This window comes from Gastrolobium bilobum, unplaced genomic scaffold (assembly GCF_033153095.1).
Source record: "Gastrolobium bilobum isolate Gb01-03AN ecotype WA unplaced genomic scaffold, APGP_CSIRO_Gbil_v1 utg53782, whole genome shotgun sequence".
Classification (NCBI taxonomy): domain Eukaryota; kingdom Viridiplantae; phylum Streptophyta; class Magnoliopsida; order Fabales; family Fabaceae; genus Gastrolobium; species Gastrolobium bilobum.
In genome coordinates, this window is record NW_026899356.1 from 21568 (window position 1) to 28974 (window position 7407).

A 7407-nucleotide genomic window follows, 5' to 3' on the forward strand; every position below is an offset into this window, starting at 1 on the left:
GGATAGGTCTCCGTGAGGGAGTTCCAGTTGACCTGGGATCGTGGTGTGTGATCCGCAGAGGAGCACACTAGGAAGTCTCGGGTGTTTATGGATAGAGGGTGCCTTGGTTGATGTTCTGGGAACACTCTTTGGTTTTATACCCGAAGGCTATATGCCGAGGCCAATAGGCTGGATGTAAGAACTCGCACCGTTAATTAAGAAAAATAATTAATTAAATATGTGATATAAGGAAATAATTCCATAATAGACCTTAATAATTATGAGAAGGCTTAAATAAATATAGAAAGTGATTATGAATGTTGAAAGTCGCTTTTCGGACGAAAAGTGTAGATATCGGTTCTGTTACTCGCTATAAATGCGTACCGATGAAGTATCCGGAAAATTATAATAAGTGCTTGAATATTTCTAGAATAATATGTAGGACTTGTAAAACAAGTTTCAAGTTTAAATAATGAGAAATGGTGCCAGAACTGATACTGGCTATGGAAAAGCGCGTACCGGAAAAGTGCTGCGAAAAATAAAATAAAAATATGAAAAATCTTATAAAAATGGCTAGGTTCAGAATCCCAAGTTTGAGATTAAAATGATAAGCGTAGCTATTAACTCTAATACTGCGCGATTAACTTAAGCGCGCCTATAAATACCCAAGGGCACATGATCCTAGGTCAGCCCTTCATCTTCTACGTAGCATTTTCTGAACCTAGGGAGGCAGCCACCTTCTCCCACCTTCTCTCCTCCATAGAAGCTCCAAGAGAGCACCTTTCCACTTTATTTCATCACCAAAGTTTCTTATATGAGTGTGCTCTAGCCTTGGGTGGGTAAAAGTCCAGCCATTTTTGAGTTGTGGGAGTTGTGGTGAGGGAGAAAGTTTCTGACTTTGGGGTTGTGAGGTGTGGTAGACATATCCATGCCATTTGAAGCTTCAAGGTCCCATTTGGGTTGAGAAAGGACCAAGCTTTGGTCACCATTTCGTGGCTTGTGTAATCTGACTTCTTGGGACAGATTTGAGAGCTCCAAGATTGTTCTGCTGTGTTTGAGCCTCCATAGGTATACCTTGATCAGTCCTCTTTAAATCCATGATTTTAGCTTGTTTTAGTCACTAAAAGAGGGAACTTTGATTAACTAAGTCGAGAGTTGTTAATCTATGCATGTTTAGTGTTTTTGAACTTCTGTTTTTGGGAAAAACCGGACCTTGGATCATTAGGAACCTTTCCCACCTCGGATTATGCAGAATTTTGCTGCAGAATTTTGTTTTGCACGCGTGGGAATCGATTCCCTTCTGTTGGGAATCGATTTCCAAGTGTAGGAATGGATTCCCCATGTTTGGGAATCGATTCCTACCTATGACAGCAACGACCTAGTTTAGTAAAATCGGGATTTCTTGAGCTACAGAGCTCCAAATTGAGTGAGGTTTAAAATCGGGATCTATGTAAAGATAACACATAGGGATACACCCTTGTAAAATTTCATATCCATTGGATAATTTTTTTAGTTGTAGTGTTGGTTTGAAGTCGCGACTTGATTGCTGGAAATTCAGTTTGCAACAGCCACTTTGCGAAAAATATAACCGGAGTTATACAACTCCGATTTGGACATAAAATATATCGTTGGAAACCTCAAGATGTCTAGTTTAACATAGTAAAATCTTAGAATATTTCATAAAGATATGAAATTTCAGTCTTGAAAATGATTAAGTAATCAAGTATGGTTATTGATGATATTTCTGATATAAACAAACTGTGATTGTGCTGTTTGGTGACCTTGGGCCAGTGTGGACTCTTGGTTTGGACGGATAGCTTGAGAGGTAAGCTTTCGTGTCCTCGGTTTAGCCATTGTTAGTTCCACCATACCCCATGAGGGAATGGTTTATATGCATGATGTGTTTTCATGTTGTGATGATTGGAATGCTTTTGAACTATTATGTGTAAGGGCCTTATAATATGCATGTGTTGTTCCACTTTGACGGTAAGCCTGAGTATGTAGCGTCATACAAGATGGTGAGACTGGGGTGGATGCAAGTAGCGTCTTGCACTATTTGTAGGAGATAGACGTATATCCTGCATTTCTCTGGCCAGTAGATTATATTGACACACATGACATGGTTATCTGTGCATTACACTGACTTTGGAACTTATATATATTGTGTAACCTGCTTTAGAACTTATATTGCACATGTAAGGGAGCTTGGGGTGGAAGATCCTTGAGGACCCCTTGTCTTACTGAGATTTCTTGTTTAGAGATCTCACCCCATGTTTGGGGACGCTTATTTCAGGTTCAGGTAACTTGGGGGCTGATGCCTCTGGCGGCAGAGGGCGGAGCTTAGTTGATTATATATGTTGTATGCTGACATGACTGGATATTAGATGCTGTTTATGTTTTCTGTCATTATTATGATATTTGAATTGAGACTATGTTGGACTTGTTGCCTTATTTGGTGAGCATGGGGTTTGTCCATGCCGCTTTGATGTTAGTACCTTTTAGCTTGAGTTGTATAAACTATCAGGGTTGTCCGGTCTACGTGTTGTAGTTTCATGACTAGAGTCACATTTATGTTATTTATATGTTGAGGTATTTCAGTTAGCTGTCTTTTGAAATTTACATACAGGCGATGTTTTATGAAATGAATTAAGTAATTCAACTTGGCTAATGTTAAAGACGTCATAATTGAACAGAAAAAGATATTTCGCATTTTATATTAAGCGTGGCTTAATACGATGATATGATAAAAAATCGGATATATACGGGGTGTTAAATTTTGTGGTATCAGAGCACTTTCTAGGGAAAAACCTGTATGTATTGCAATAACTTAGGATGTTTTGTTGTGAATCGTGTCTGTGTGTTTTCTCTATTGGGTTTTTCTATGATGATGCATATGTGACCACATTGCATGGTCCTAATCAACTCATTCCTTGTGTAACTTGTGCAGACTCATGGTACTACCTCGGAGGAACCGAGACACTAGCAAGGATAAACCTGATCCTGTCCTGGCTGCATTGGCTGAGATACAGGCGGCTCGACTAGCCGACCAGGAGGCCATGAGAATGGAAAACCAGGCTATGCTGGACGCCGTCAGAGAGGCGAACAAGAAAGCCACTGAGGATGTACTGGAGGCGAACCGCCTGGCGAACATGACTATGATGAGGGTCCTGTTGTTGGTCAGTTCCCTCCGCCACCACCTCCACCGCCACCCCCACCTCTACCTCCACCTAGCCTTCAGGACGAGAGCCTGAGTCACGTTGAGGGTGCCACTCCTCTTACTGGGGTGATGGAGCCCTACTTGGAGCCTGATGGGAAGTAAATTCGTTCCCATCTAAGCCCATTTTTATGGCAAAATACCATATGTTCCCTCATCTGATGAGAAACTTCAGCATGAAAATCACTTGTTTTACACATTTGTGACAAAAACACAGTGGGGGAACGGATGGTAATGTATTCCTTTAAAATATATTAAAAGGGGAACGGACGGAGATGCATTTAATGCACCTGCTCCATTCATTTAATGCTTGTGTGCACTTTGCAGGTAACGTAGAGTTAAAGACAAGGCGGTGCACCAACTGAGCAGCTGGAAACGTGAAGAGCAGAGAATCAAGAGTTATCATTGGCTGAAAACGAAAGCAAAGCATGGGAAGGTCTTCAATCAACGGCTAATCATCACTAAATTCTATTCCATCCAGCAATTCACGCAAGCTTCACACTCTGCTGCCACAGTCCCGTCCCCTCATTCAAGCAACTAGCTCCAAAGGAATTACAGTCTTGCCACTCCTCTTCGAGCTATAAATAGGACCACCCTCACACAAAAACATCATATAATCCTGGAGGGTTTGCAGTCCGAAAGGAAGAGATCACTTAGTAGTAGTTAGTAACTTAGTTTAATTTTAAGTTGTTACTGTAGTTAAGTGACAACCCCTCTTCTCTTCTCTGTAAACAACCATCAAGACTCCTCACGAGCAAATACCCATCTTTCTCTATTTTTTGTTTCTTTTTGTAAACTGTCTTTTAAATTAATATAAGTGTTTTTCTCTCCGTTCCAATCATTATCTCTTGAATGAATCTCGGGTTTATGTGATCTCAGTTGAGAATAATTATGTTTACACTATCAGCCATGAGCTGAACTATCTGTGGAATGGGTAAACAGTGAAACTCTTAAAGAACTGTTTCCAAAACTCTTGACCGAAGCTTTTTGTATTTCTTTGGCTAAGTAAGCTATATTCATTGTGCGCCAAATGGAAATTGGGTACATATTGAGAAAGAAACTTCCATAAGGAAGGAATTTCAGACATCTTAGCCATTGGGGGAAGGTAGATGTCATGGCAAAAATGCTACTGGTCACTTTAGGAATAAGGGGCCAACTCGTCCATTTTAACGTTCTGAACTAAGTACCTATTGGAGTCAAGGGAGCCATAGGAATATGGAAACTTGTGAGCCATCTAGACAATGAGCTGAGGAATCAGAGTTGGCAGGCAAAGAAACTGGAACAAAGCCAAAAGGTGCTAAGTCTTGAGCAGAGAAAACAACCTTTTTTAGAGTGGAGCAGTGAATCTGTTCCTTCTGTTAAACTGTTTTAACCACCACCCTGTTGTCTCTTGATTATAGTTATTTCTGTTTTAGTAGTTGTTATTTATTTTATTTAGTACTTATAAAAACTCCAAAGATTATTATCTCATCTTCTTCTAAACAGGAAGGATCACATACATAAAGCAGCGAGCAACTGTTTGCCATCAGAATGAACCTACTGTTCCTGAGGAACGTTGTCAAGACAGTAGGGAACGTTTGACCAGACAGTTCATTTACTAACTTTTCTTCTCATTTTTATTCTTTATAAACAATGATAAAACAATAATTAGCACTCTATCCTCGTGGGAACGATATTTTGGGCATTAATACTCCCTTTATTACTTGATGCGTTCACTTGCGCACTTGGGTTGGAACTAAGGGACGAATCTGTGTTCTGCAAGAACAGAGGAACGTCCCCTATCAGAACTTATATTTTTCCACCATCGGCAAATCACCCAACAAGTTTTTGGCGCCGTTGCCGGGCATAGAAACACTAATTGTTGTTCTTATTATTGTTTTCTAACACATATCTGACTTTACTTTTAATTTTTATTTTTTTCTTTATCACTGAATCTGCTGTGCATATATATACCCTGTGCTATTGGTTTATGAGTGAAGAGTTTGAAACAGACTCTGACCACTCCATTAAAGTACCTGAGTTTCTCTTTGATCCTAAGCCAGAACGTACACTCTATAGGAGAAGAAGGAACCTCGGGGAAGAATTTCCTGAAAACATGGCTGATCACAATAATAACCATGAAGAGGTTCCCCCTGAACAGAACTTCAAATCTTTGGCTGCTCCTTTCAGGAACAGACCAGATAGGGGAGTAAATCCTTCCCCCTGTAGCACCAAATTTTGAACTAAAACCTATCATGTTCCACATGATTAGGGAAGCAGGGGTCTTCAATGGACTCCCTGCAGAAGATCCTTACACACACCTCACAACATTCCAATATATTTGTGATAATTTTAAAGCTGAGGGTGTAACAGAGGAGAGCATGAGAATGAGGTTGTTCCCTCACTCCTTGGGCTTAAAAGCTAAAACATGGATGAAAACTCTCACACCTGGATCAATCCACACATGGGAAGAACTCTCTAACAAGTTCATAGAGAGGTTTTTCCCAATGTCTCGACAAGCTGATGTTAGAGATGAAATCTCTAACTTCAGAATGTTTTATGGAGAAAATCTCTATGAAGCATGGGAGAGATATAAGGACATCATAAGAAAATGTCCAACCCATGGGGTAGAGAGTTGGGGAGTGTTACAATCTTTCTATAAGGGACTTGACCATACTTCTCAATCTCACGTAGATTTTGCTGCAGGAGGATATTTCTTTACAGAAACACTTGAATCAAGGTACGAAATCATAGAAGGGACTGCTGAAAGATGTCTCCAATGGCCAATAGACAAAGTGAGCCCAGTGAGGAAGACAGGCATGCTAGAACTGGATAAACAAACAGCCATGGAAGCCCAGCTGGCATCACTCATGAATGAAGTGAAGAACCTGAGAGCTGACCAAGCAACACCAAGGATGGAAGTCTTACAACTCACAGCAACTGAAACAGAACCATGCTCAGCCTGTGGTGACCTTCATAACTCAACAGACTGCCCATCCACTGCATTGGTGTGTTATGCAAAAAATTTTGGCAATAGGAACTTCACCAGAGACAATCAACAAGCAGGACAAAATACACATTCAAGCCCTGGAGGAACTATCATTAAGGATTAGAACCACAACACCCTACGGAGGCCACCGATTAACCAGAGACCATTCAACAACAATCAGCAGCAGTATCAGCAAGGTATCAGCAGTGGAACGTTTGAACAAAGAAGAAACAACTATGTTCCGTTCCACAGAGATGACCAACGCATCAACACCCCGAAAAATTATGTCAAGGAATATGTCACCAGGAATGATGCAGTGGTCAGGAACATTGAGTCCCATCTGGGGCTTATTGCTGCCAACCTTCAAACCAAAACACCAGGATCACTACCAGGGGACACTGAGGTCCCCTCAACCATTTCTGAAACCCCTTGAGAGGTAAGTACCATGTCTAGCTAAAGACATTAAACTAAGCGCTGACTGGGAGGCAACCCAGTAGATACATTTGCTCTCTGACAAAGAGAAAAGTTTTGGGGTGGTTATCCATAATCACACAGCTCCCAAAAAGGAGGGAACGTCTGATGTTCCTCTCCAAAAAGTCCAAATAAAGTACGTTCCGTTCCAGGAACGTAGTTTTGGGGTGGTCCCTGACCACACAATCCCAATATAAAAATAAAATAAAATACATATATATATAGATAATTATATGTTTTGTTACATGTTCATTTAGATTTATTAAATAATAGGTGATAGGTTAGTACGTTCCCTTTTCCTTATTTAGTAGTCACTGTTGCATGTTAACTTGTTATTTATGTCAGATTAATTATTTATTTATTAGTTAGGAAAAGACAAAGGGAACGTTCCCTGGGTTAGGTGGCAAGAGTGACTGGGACACCTGTCCCTGCTAAGTCACTTAAAAAGATACGCAACCATATCTAATTTGCATTCATTGCAAATCTTGGAAACGTGCTCAGCAAAAGCAACCGTCTCCTCAACCATTAAGACAACTGCACCCTTTCCTTTTCCCTATCTCTCACGTCCTGACCTAAACCGTTCCATCTTCTCACACTCATCCTATCAGTAACTGGTCACCTACTGCTGACCACTCGTTCTGTAACGTCCCCATTCCACTACCTCTTCAACATCCTCTCCTTAACCTCCACGTCCCAGAAACTTTTCGTTTACTCCTCTATTGTCTATTTAAACTCAGTCACTGCTTCCTTTGAGTTTTACTATTTCCATTCAACT

At 40.6% G+C, this 7407-nt stretch overlaps 1 non-coding gene across 1 annotated transcript; it reads right to left on the reverse strand.

Moving 5' to 3' along the window:
- Nucleotides 1-5694: 5694 nt before the first annotated feature.
- On the reverse strand, nucleotides 5695-5801 carry LOC133289812 (small nucleolar RNA R71). The gene has a single exon (XR_009748534.1). It is a non-coding gene; the product is annotated as a small nucleolar RNA R71 (small nucleolar RNA).
- Between the last annotated feature and the right edge of the window lie 1606 nt (nucleotides 5802-7407).